Source organism: Notolepis coatsorum, assembly GCF_963971535.1.
Source record: "Notolepis coatsorum genome assembly, chromosome: 10".
Lineage (NCBI taxonomy): Eukaryota > Metazoa > Chordata > Actinopteri > Aulopiformes > Paralepididae > Notolepis > Notolepis coatsorum.
This window is the reverse complement of record NC_140174.1, coordinates 57,763,087-57,775,572: the sequence shown is the minus strand read 5'-3', so window position 1 is coordinate 57,775,572 and position 12,486 is coordinate 57,763,087.

Genomic DNA, 12,486 nt, shown 5'->3' with positions numbered 1-12,486 from the left:
GAATGAACTATTATGGGCTGGACTAAAGGGATATTCCGTGTATATGTACAAGGAATATACAAGGGATATCAAACGATATACAAATACTATACAATATATATCAATAAATAAATATATATATTCGGTTTAATCTGATCCTTTGTAACAGCCGCCCCCTAATTAGTCCCACCTAATTAGCTAAGCAGAGACAGATTAACCGCACTGTCCTCTACTCAATGTCTGTTGTGAGGGTCAGTCAGTTCACAATGTCATGGGGTCATGGTCGTCATCGATAGTATCGGGGAGCCTTGGCAGTTCTATTAGCCTCGCCACGGGTCGGGTGTAGGTCCGCCCTTGGACGAGCACTTCAGCTGCTCGGGCCTTTCCGTCGGCACCGGTGATCACTTTGCTTACGCGGCCAGCCGGCCACATAGCTCGGGGTAGTGACTGGTCGATAATCATGACGACTGTTCCTTCTGTCAAATTGTCTCTCTCTTTTACCCATTTCTGGCGGGTCTGTAGAGACGGTAGGTAGTGGAGTAGGAAGCTGTTCCAAAACTTGTCAGCCAATACTTGACTGTACCTCCACATTCTTCGGCCGTTCGCTTCTTCAGGCCTGTACATTGTCTGGGGTAGCGCAGGGTCCAGCCGCCCCATCAAGAGTGTGTTGGGGGTGACTGGGTCGACATCTGCTACATCACTTGAGACGTAACCGAGGGGCTTTGAGTTCAATACTCCCTCGATCTCCGTGAGGACTGTCATTAGGACTTCTTCCGCCACGGTCTGGGCCCCAAGCACGGCGTACAGGGCTGTCTTTATTGAACGTACTTCTCGTTCCCAAGTTCCACCGAAGTGAGGTGCGTTCGGGGGATTAAACTGGAAGTCAATCTGGGATGGAGCGAGGTGGGTCTTAAGTTCTGGGCCCATAGCTTGGAAGCTCTCTCTCAGCTCTCTTTCTCCGCCTTTGAAGTTTGTCCCGTGATCAGACAACAATATAGACGGTTTGCCTTTCCGCGATGTGAATCTTCGGAAGGCCATAAGGAATGAGTCTGTGCTCATGGTTGGAAGGAGTTCTATATGTATCGCTCGGGTGGTCATGCATTTGAATACAATACCCCACCGCTTCTCGGTTCCTCTTCCTTTCTTTATATACAGCGGGCCGAAACAGTCCATACCGGTGGAGTGAAAAGGCTTGTCGCCGAGTCGGAGGCGACAGGGAGGTAGGTCAGCCATCCGGGGTATACTGGGCTGCGCTCGCCACTTACGACAGTCTAGACAGGTTCGCTGGAAGCGCCGCACTGCTTCTCTCCCTTGCAGTATCCAATAACGACGTCTGATCTCCGCGAAGACTCTCTCTGCCCCTGCGTGGTGCACATCCTCGTCGTATTTCTTTATGATCAGCTCTGTGACCTTGTGTCGGCTGTTCAAGACTATCGGGTACTTGACGTCATCCGGTAAGTCTGGGGCTCTCCGCAGACGACCACCCACTCTGATGAGACCATGGGCGTCGCTCTCGGGGGCTAGGTGGAGCAGTCTGCTGTCTGATGGGATGGGCTTTGCTCCCTGTAGACAGTCTAGCTCATCGGGGAACGAGTCTCTCTGGGCTCGTTGTAGTAGAAGAAGTTCCGCTTCTTCGTAGTCAGCTGCTGAAATGTCAGTAGTGGGCTGAACCTCTGGGTGGTGCCACAGAAATGTCTTTAGCTGCGCACTCTCTAGGGTGAGGCAATCGTCTATGTCGGGGTCTGTGGAGACGAGTGTGTTCAATCCACAGAACACAGATTTCTTGTTTTCGGCCTCCTCTTTACTCGCCTCCCGTGGGGTGGGTGTAGGCCACTCTTCTTCCGGGAGCTTGAGAAACTCTGGTCCGTCACTGTATGGGTTGTGACGGGTGAGGTCATCCAGGGACATTCCCCGGGTGATGACGTCAGCTGGGTTGTGTTTTGTGTCCACATACCTCCAGCTTGCTACTTCTGTTAACTCTTGAATCTCTGTGACTCTGACCCCCACGAAGACCTTGTATCTGCACGAATCAGACCGGATCCATGTGAGTACTGTCGTGGAGTCTGACCACAAGATTGTTCTTTGCACCGGAATGGTGAGTTCACGTTGGATTAACGTGGCGAGGTGCGCTCCTGCTAGGGCTGCGCAGAGCTCTAGACGCGGGATAGATTGTTGCTTTCGTGGGGCTATTCTTGAGTGAGCCAGGATGAAAGCAGTATGTATTTCTCCTCCCTCCTCTCGGGCACGCAAGTAGGCCACCGAACCGTAGGCTACTTCGGAGGCGTCGCTGAAGACGTGCAGGTCCATCTGGCATGTCTCTGGCCTCACTGTGGGTGGGAAGTAGCTGCGGCGTATGTTGACACCTGGGAGTGAGCTGAGTTCCGTCTCCCACTCTCTCCATGTGGATGCAAGGTGTTCGGGTATGGGGTCGTCCCAGCCCTGGTCCTTGTCCCATAACGCTCTTACAATCATCTTTGCCCTGGTGGTGTAAGGTAGAATACATCCCAACGGGTCATATTGTCTAGCGAGTGTTCTGTATACACTCCGTCTGGTGGTCGGTAGTGCAGTCGACCTTCCCTGCTCCTTGGTCAGGGGTGTGTGTTTATAATGGAGCGAGTCTGTTTTGAAGCGCCAGACTAGTCCTAATGTCATTTCTTGGGCTTCTCCTGGGATGGTCGCCATCCAGGTCTCGCTGCTTGCTGCCTTGTCCTCGGGGGAGAGGCTGCGCAATACTTGCGGGTCGCTGCTGGCCCACTGCCTGAGATCAAAGCCGCCTTTGATCAGGGAGGCGCGGAGCTTGAGTAGAAGGGCCTCGGCTTCTTCTGGCGTCGAGACGCTTTGCAGACAGTTGTCCACGTAGAAACTATTTTCTACACTTTTTCGGACCTCTTCATCAGCTGCTGGGTCCTCTGCGATGTGTTTTTGCAGTGCAAACGTAGCACAGCATGGGCTGCATGTGGTTCCGAAAGGGAGGACTTCCCATTGATAGATGGCTGGTTGCTCATCCCCGATCCTCTCTCTCCATAGGAACCGCAGCAGGGGCTTGTCCTCCTCCACTAGTCTCACCTGCAGGAACATCCCTTTGATGTCGCCGCTGATGGCCACCTTGTCCTGGCGGAAACGTAGTAACACGCCTAGTAGGGAGGGGCCGAGTGTTGGGCCGGGCAAGAGCTCTTTATTCAGATTTTGTGATCCGATCTGGTAGCTGCAGTTGAACACAATACGATCCTTGCCGTTGTGGTGGACTTTGTGGTGCGGCACGTACCATGATTCGGTCGTCTGATCGGCCTCTTTAATGTCAATTTTCTTTATGTGTCCCGCTGTGATTAGCTTGTTAATCTCAGCGCGGTACACAGTCTCTTGAGCGGGGTCTCTGGCTAGGCGCCGCTCTGTGTTCAATAGATACCGCTCCGTCGCTTCTTTTGGGGCGTGGAAGGTGGGCATACCCTCTCGCCTCAAGAGTGGAGTTGCGTATCTCATCACTCCGTTGACTTTGACTCTCTTTGTCCCTTGCTCGAGGAGTGCTATGGCGTAAATGTCTTCCTTGGAACGAATGTCTTTCTTTTCGTTCTTAAAGGGCATTGTCTCTAGTGTCCATAGCCTCTCGACATGCTGTAGGAGGGTGGTGTCTTCTTCTGTCACTCTGGAGTGGAGGCAGCTAGTGGCTGCTGTTCGGTTAAGAGACTTAGCGAGGGGGCCTTGTAATGTCCATCCTAGGCGGGTCTCGACTGCTGCAGGACAGCCTCTGGGCCCTGTGTGGACCCGGTCTATCGGGACTATGAGGTCTGCATGGTCGGAGCCTATCAGCAGGGTCGGGGTGGCACCGTCTATGAGCGGGATAGGTAGTTGACGCAGGTGCACATATTTATCCATCAGCTTGGCGATGGGGTAGGTGTACTGCGACAGGCCTATTTCTTGGCTGGTGAAAGCATTAGTAATCCTATACCGTCTCTCTGGCTGCCCGCTTGCTGCGATAGTGAAGGAGACATTCTCGCCCTTTATCGTCTTTAGATCTCTTCTTATTGTCCGAATCGTCATCTGGTTTTCGCTCCCCCGCAGCCCCAGCTGGGCCGCAGCGGATGCGAGGAGAAGGGTCTTCTCTGACCCGTCGTCAAGGACGGCGTAAGTGTCCATGACCTTGTCTTGGTAACTCAGTGTTACGCGGACCACCTTTAAGAGCACTCGGGCGCCCCCGCTGCTGGCGGGGTCAATGTACATAACACTTGCCTTTGTGCTGCTTGAGGGTGCGGGCTTTCTTCTGTTACTGTCGTGTAGGACATCTAGGTGGGCTCCGTCACACCGATTACACCTCTTCTTTAAGCGGCACTCGGCTGCCATGTGACTGCGCGCACATCGGTAACAGCGTCGGTTGGACTTTATCCATTGACCCACTTCGTCGGCGGTCATCTTCTTGAATGTGTCACATTGTGACAACCAGTGTTCTTTCTCGCAGTACGGGCACACCATCTTCCACTTCTCTTTCATCGAGGGGGTACTGTGGTTCTTGCTGCTCGGTACTGGTTCTGATTGGTGCATGACAGTCACCAATCTTCGGCCATCGTTTGCTCTCCTAGGTCCCTCTCTGGAGCTTGGTGTGCTCCGCACGAACGTATCCAATCGCAGGCTGCTGACTTCTCTCGCCAGGAAGTCGGCTAGGTCTAGGAGGGATGGCTCGGGACCGTTAGGATCACGGTGGTCTCTTTGCCGCCTGAAGCGCTCTTGTCGGGCGGGCGGAAACTTCTCTAAAATCCTCTCGACATTAGAGTTTGCGTATAGTTCGTGCATACCCTTTTCTCGTTGCGCCCCCAGCATCCCTACCAGGGATTGTACCTTGATAGACAGGTCGTCTAGTGAGCGATTGTCTGTTGCTGGGGGTAGGCGGTCAATATGCCTTATCTCTTGTATTACGTAGTCCCATATGCGTCCATATCTTTGGTCGAGTGCTGCTAGAGCCGCTGTGTATGGGGTAGTAGAGGTGGCATAGGCCAGCGCTATATTGTGCGCTCGGGGCACCTTGAGGTGCTTCAATAGGATAGCATACTTGTGGCGTTCATCAGCTACATCAGCCATCATTGTCTCTAAGCACATCCGTAGCTCCGTGTACTGTGCTCTGTTCTCATGGGTGAAGTCTGGAAACGTCGGTGTGCCAATGTATGATGCCATGGATGGCTGGCACATCGGTGAGCGTTGGAAGAGAGGCCTCCTAGGCGAGTCTCCTCTTACGCCTCTTGGTGGGCTGGTACCTGCTGGGTACCATGGCCCGCGTATCCAGGTGCTATTCCTCGGGGCTGGTCGTGCGTCAATCTCACCCGTGAATTGAGTCGGGGGTCTGTAGCGCAGAGCCGCGGGGGTAGAGCCTGGGCTGTACTGGACCTCCTGGTCCTGTGGAGTACTGTGCTGCTGTCGGGCTTGACTCTCCTCCTCTCCCTCTTCTTCTTCCTCTGTCAGGTCCTCTAGATCCTGTAGTCGTCTATTTAGCCTCTCCGCGGTGTATACCGTTCCTTCCTTGTAGCTGGGTCTCACTGGGACCGGTCGGGGAAGGAGTTCGGAGGGGTGTATAGGCTCTCTCTGGTGGTCGGGCTCAGGGTCGCTTAATCGGTTAGGGGAGGGTGCCCTTGACCCGTGTCTTGACGAGGCCCTGGAACCCCGTGCGGAGGGAGGGGGTGTTGCCCTGGTGATCAGCTGCTCCATTATCTGCGCTTGTAATCGGTCGCGCTCGGCTTCTCTTTGGGTACCGGCAGCGGCGCACTGGGCGTCGGCCTGGTCCCTTGCCATATTCTCTTCCGTCTGAAGGCGTCTAATCTCTAGACGTATACGATCTTCGTCGCCACGTTGCTGCGCCTGAAGGCGTTCTCTTTCCATGGAAGAATGTTCGCGCTCACTAAGCGTCAGTGCTTGGAGTCGATCGCGCTCTGTTGAGGCTGCTAGGCTGGCGAGGAACGCCTGTGCCAGCATCTTGTCCGCCTCGCTGGGGGAAGACGCTGGTTGAGGTGATCCGCTCCTGGCAGTACTCGTTGGAGATGCGTTCTCCTGCGGGGAGTCCTGGAGCTCTATCTCCTGGGCGCTCTCCTCTTCTTGTACCGGGCAGAGTTCCATCTCTGGAGGGTTGTCTTTCTCCTGGAGCTCTCCGGGGACTACTTCTTCGGTCTTGGCGGGGGGTAAAGTTGTGTCAGTTCCCTCCTGGTCCCTACCGTGAGCTTGGTCAGTTACATTAGAACCCACTAGGGCCTCTGTTGGCGGGGTAGCCTGGTTGATAGGGTCGGACATAATTTTACTTTCTACTTTTTCCGCGTTTACCGTCTGTAGAAGGCTAGGTAGTATACTGGCAACGTAATCCTCTAAGTACTGAGGTGGCTGCCGTCTACGCTGCGGGCGATCTACTTTAGGAGAACCGTTTTGTGGAGTGTTCATCATAGGCCATTTCAATATTAATACCACTATATTAATATTACACTAGTTATTATCCGGCTCGAAGGACCAATTGTAACTGAGGGGTACAATTCCCTGACTGTATTGATAAGTATGGTATCATTAAACCACTACCGCTTTATGTACTTTAATTACTGGCCATACAGTACACGATATATGAATATAATGAACACTTCCCACAATGAAATCGGTTCCAGTCAAAGGTATTAATCAAGTATTTAATGGAGCAAAAGGTACATAGGATACTTTACATTATTCTTTGAATGCACTTGTAAGGCAAAGGAGTATGCGCAGGCAAATCAATAACGAATGTCCATTCTCTGGTTACGCAGGAGGTAATTATACAACCTGAATCTTAAGGAATTATATCTATGGTACACTAGTAATATAGCGGAGATACTGGAAGGGGTTCCCACTGGTTGTAAGCCAGCAAGGGGGTAGAAGATCTGTCGGTAGTAGGACGTCTGGTCAACGATGACTAGGGAGACTTCAGGTACAGAAGCCGGTGCAGTAGTCTCTTGATCCACAGGCGAATACAGCTTGGTTCTCTTGTAGACTGTAGCTCTACAGTGAAGAAAGCTAGGCGGCCTCAGGCTCTCTGAGCGCCGACTCGACTTGACTCCTCTCGGGGTAAATCCAACACGTGCAGGCGTCGGCGATTATCCGCTCCATAAATCATAGGACCAAAGCAAATATATTCCAGCCGCAAAGGCTATGTAGTCGTCGGGTAGATTAATCCAGTGTACATGTCCATACGGTTCTCGCCTAGGTCTCCTCGGGTGAAGGCGCCATGCGGTCGGCCCAGCCTGGATAAGAACTCTAGCTAATACGAGAAAGCGTTGGAGATGCTGGTCACTATAGAATTCTAACCGCACGATACACTATACACAAATAGACTATTAAAGACTCAATAGAAATATGTCGCACTCGACGGTATAGCGCCAAACTCTGACAATTCAGTTATTAATTCGCACGCGGTCTCAATGCTATTCTGGGGCCAAACAGGCCATACTTCACCGCACGTTGTATCGTGGGTGAGGCTTCAACTTATCGGTAACATGCTAAGTGCACGAAGGGTACGGAGGTAAGGGGCTAAGGGTCTTCTACATTCACCTGCGCCGTATTTATACGCACGGTGCACAAATAGTGCCACTCTCATTTCTGTCGCCGTATCCCTGGGCAGGGCCGGGCAAGTACAGACATGTCGTGTCGGTGACTTTGAACTTGGCTCCGGGGGCCGGTCCCTGGCGCCGGTGGACCGCTGTCCAATAGGAGAATGAACTATTATGGGCTGGACTAAAGGGATATTCCGTGTATATGTACAAGGAATATACAAGGGATATCAAACGATATACAAATACTATGCAATATATATCAATAAATAAATATATATATTCGGTTTAATCTGATCCTTTGTAACAGTGTCCTCGGCAACTTGAGCATGGCGGGGAAGGACGCCTAAAAACGTTTTCGGCACTTAAAGTGTTTTAACAGACAGGTAAGAAAGAATATACAAAAAATAATAAGAGAGTATTGGTGAATGAGGCACAATTGTGTGAGTACTTTTTGAGTAGTTGTGAGTAGTTTTTTTTATGTGACCCCAGGAAAACATCTGATTGGTTGCTGATGCAGGGAGCTGATGTTTTTGGCCAATCAGATGCTTTTGGCCTGCCAAGTGGTCACAGAAAACAAAGACCACCATCATCTTCCTCCACACACAATGTGCAAAATATTTGTTATTATTTATTTTGAAAGATTCAACTTAAAGCTGCGGGTGCCTCTGTGAGTGTGGAAATCCTTTGTTGCATGTGCATGAGCCTGAAAAGTGATGTATAGGTTGCTCCATTTCTGCTGGGCAGGTAAACTCACTCTTCTAATTCTAATTATTCTGAAGTTGCCTACCCCAGCTTTATCCCTTCCAGACCTATTCTCCAAATGGAAATCCTGCGCATGCGTGTGGACTAGAGCACGTGAGAGTATAAAGAGTCCATTTTTTTCGAACTCTTTCTCACATCACAACAAGAAGAAGAAGACGAACTCTTTCACAGTGTGGTGTGCGCGCACTGCGCAGGCAGAACAAGATGTCTTTCAGTAAAAATGTAAGTACCTATTTCGCTATTTTGGACATTAGGTTTGCTTATCAAGGCCACCACAGACCACCTGTGCAATTGAATTTAATTAGCTAACTGGCTCTCTCTTTCTCTCTCTGCTCTCTCTGCTATCTTTACTAAATATAAACGTGCAAGTACATGGTGTAGTAGGACTGCTATCTTTACTAAATATAAACTTGCAAGTGCATGGTGTGTATAGGACTGCTATATTTACTAAATATGTAAAAATGTAAGTACCTATTTCGCTATTTTGGACATTAGGTTTGCTTATCAAGGCCACCACAGACCACCTGTGCAATTGAATTTAATTAGCTAACTGGCTCTCTCTTTCTCTCTCTGCTCTCTCTGCTATCTTTACTAAATATAAACGTGCAAGTACATGGTGTAGTAGGACTGCTATCTTTACTAAATATAAACTTGCAAGTGCATGGTGTGTATAGGACTGCTATCTTTACTAAATATGTAAAAATGTAAGTACCTATTTCGCTATTTGACATTAGGTTTGCTTATCAAGGCCACCACAGACCACCTGTGCAATTGAATTTAATTAGCTAACTGGCTCTCTCTTTCTCTCTCTGCTCTCTTTACTAAATATAAACGTGCAAGTACATGGTGTAGTAGGACTGCTATCTTTACTAAATATAAACTTGCAAGTGCATGGTGTGTATAGGACTGCTATATTTACTAAATATGTAAAAATGTAAGTACCTATTTAGCTATTTTGGACATTAGGTTTGCTTATCAAGGCCACCACAGACCACCTGTGCAATTGAATTTAATTAGCTAACTGGCTCTCTCTCTGCTCTCTCTGCTATCTTTACTAAATATAAACGTGCAAGTACATGGTGTAGTAGGACTGCTATCTTTACTAAATATAAACTTGCAAGTGCATGGTGTGTATAGGACTGCTATATTTACTAAATATGTAAAAATGTAAGTACCTATTTCGCTATTTTGGACATTAGGTTTGCTTATCAAGGCCACCACAGACCACCTGTGCAATTGAATTTAATTAGCTAACTGGCTCTCTCTTTCTCTCTCTGCTATCTTTACTAAATATAGGGATGGGGGCAGGTCATGTTGTGTCGCCCAGACCGCTGACGTCTGACGCCATGTTACGAGACAGCTAGCGCGTCTGTCGCCCTTGTTGCGATTGTTGTGAGGGTCGCCCTTGTTGTGAGAAGGCGCAGTGAGCACTGTTCCACGGCCCTGAGAAGCTGCGAATTCCAGCCAGAGGCGACGCTGTACAGCAGGCCCCTCCATCACCCAAAGGCTCTTTTCAGAGCCACCCACTTTGTTTAAAGAGAGTTGTTCCCATCAAATATGTCTTGTATGTCATAAATGTCATGATGTAATGTATGTTGTGTTTGTATGTCATAAATGTCAGACATTATGAATTGAAAATGGGGGACCCTGATGTAAACAAGACGAAAGTGTTTCTCTGGTCTGCATCCCCCTAAGTTAACAATTGTGTGTATTGAGCCGTACTGTGTATTGTACCCATTCTGCAATATGTTAATAAAGTTTTCATCCATTCATTCAACCAAACCATATTTGTCTTGATGGTAGCTTGTATGTGATATATTATGATATGATATATGTGCCTATTCGAATCGACACAGTATCGCATCTCAGCGTTTTTCTTTCCAGTATTTCCATATATTTTGTTTCCAATCATATAATAATAATAATAATAATACAATAATGATTTGCATCATATAACATATAAAACGTATATTACTCACTGAGAATGAAAGGCAAATATATTATAATTTACTTCCTCGTTTAAGACCACGTGTTTCCTATTTCTGAACACCGATTGGCTCAGATGAGCACGTGGGGAGCTGTCTAAGCCAATCACATCCGTTTTTATTATCTGAAACATTTTCTCTTTTAAATGTCTTGTTTTGAATTTATTGTCACAGTATGTGTTGTCCTGGTCATATCGCTATTAGACCTAACTATGTATAGTGGTACAGTGTAGAATTACCAGAATATTGCATTGTCAACCTTTTTTTACATTTTGTATGTTATGCTTTTTCATATTAGTGAGCGGGAGGCATTCGATGACAGAATCGACCGTGAAAGGAAGAAACAGCGCTGAACTCGGCTGCAATGGTCCTCACGCACACCAAACCCTGGCAGCACATCACCCCCACCCTGCAAAAACTCCACTGGCTCCCCATCAACTGCAACAACAGCAAATCCCCGGTTGTGTGTGGCCGAACAGTGCAACTGCGCACATACAATCATGGTTATATTAAATCCAGCGCTCGTGTGGACTGGGCAACTTGCCTGCCATTACGTTGCGTTCTGAAAAGCGAAACTGACCCTGAAAATGAAACGAAAATGGCCCTGTGTGTAACTGCAGCCGTCTCTGTGCTAACAGTCACGTTTTCAGTACGAGAAGACAAGACAAAACTTCTTTCTCTGGTCTGCATCCCCTTAACAATTGTGTGTATTGAGCCGTACTGTATTGTACCCATTCTGCAATCTTGTTGCAATAAAGTTTTCATTCACACTCAAAATCTGTGTTCATTTTTTATTTTGCATACTAATGTTCTGTGTCTTGAGTCGTACTTGTATTGAAAAACTGATTTTATGTCTGAGGAGAAGACCGGTACTCATCATCTTCGTCTCCACAAAAAGAAAAATTACATGTGAAGTATGTTGTGTGCCAGGTTCAAACAGTGCTCTATATGTACAGTTTATTCCTACTCCTATCCAAGCTCCGGGAGGGTCATCAAAGAGAAGTTGGGTCATCAAAGAGAAGTCGCCTATTCTTAGTCCTTGCCCCACAATGGTGGAATAACAAAAAGAAAAATGACATGTGAAGTATGTTGTGTGCCAGGTTCAAACAGTGCTGTATATGTACAGTTTATTCCTACTCCTATCCAAGCTCCGGGAGGGTCATCAAAGAGAAGTCGGGTCATCAAAGAGAAGTCGCCTATTCTTAGTCCTTGCCCCACAATGGTGGAATAACAAAAAGAGAAATGACATGTGAAGTATGTTGTGTGCCACGTTCAAACAGTGCTGTATATGTACAGTTTATTCCTACTCCTATCCAAGCTCCGGGAGGGTCATCAAAGAGAAGTCGCCTATTCTTAGTCCTTGCCCCACAATGGTGGAATTGTCCTAATAAACGAACCTACACTGTAGCACTCAACACTTTATGAACATTGTTACTGAGACGAAAGTTAAGTTTACTCTATTATTACTAGATCTGGTATGTCTAGATGTAACACTGTATGGGTACAAGTTTACTCTATTATTACATGTCTAGATGTAACATTACTGTCTGTATAATGTACCTATGTAAACGAGACGAACCCTCTGTATAATGTACCTATGTAAACGAGACGAACCCTCTGTATAATGTACCTATGTAAACGAGACGAACCCCGCCCCCCCCCCCCCCCCCCCCCCATTCGCAACTACTTGTCCAGACCACTTATACTTCTCCAGACCATTTATACCCGTCCAGACTGGCTCTGCGGCGCTGCAGATACCCCCTATTGTTCTATGTCGAGTTTGCATGTTCTCCATGTGTTTGCGTGGGTTTCCTCTGGGTACTCCGGTTTCCTCCCACACCATAAAGACATGCATGTAGGGACTACAGATGAAAATTAACTAATTCTGGCACATTTACATTGATGTGGAAACTGAATATGTTGATTAATGTGCATTGTCCCTGGGTAATAAATAAACTTAATGAAATCTTAAATGATTCATGATCATGATCTAATTTATTTAAATGTATATTCTCATTCTATTTAGAATACAATGTCTTGAATTATGCTCATACCGTAACGGTACTGGTAAATTAATCCCCTGATAAAAAAAAGGAACAGATATTTTGGAAGGGGTGGGGGTCTCTTATTACTCTTATTTTGAAAAAGAATGACACAGCGGAAGTAAACAGTAATCACGTTACAACCCGGAAGAATTGCCTTTCTCTGATTAACGT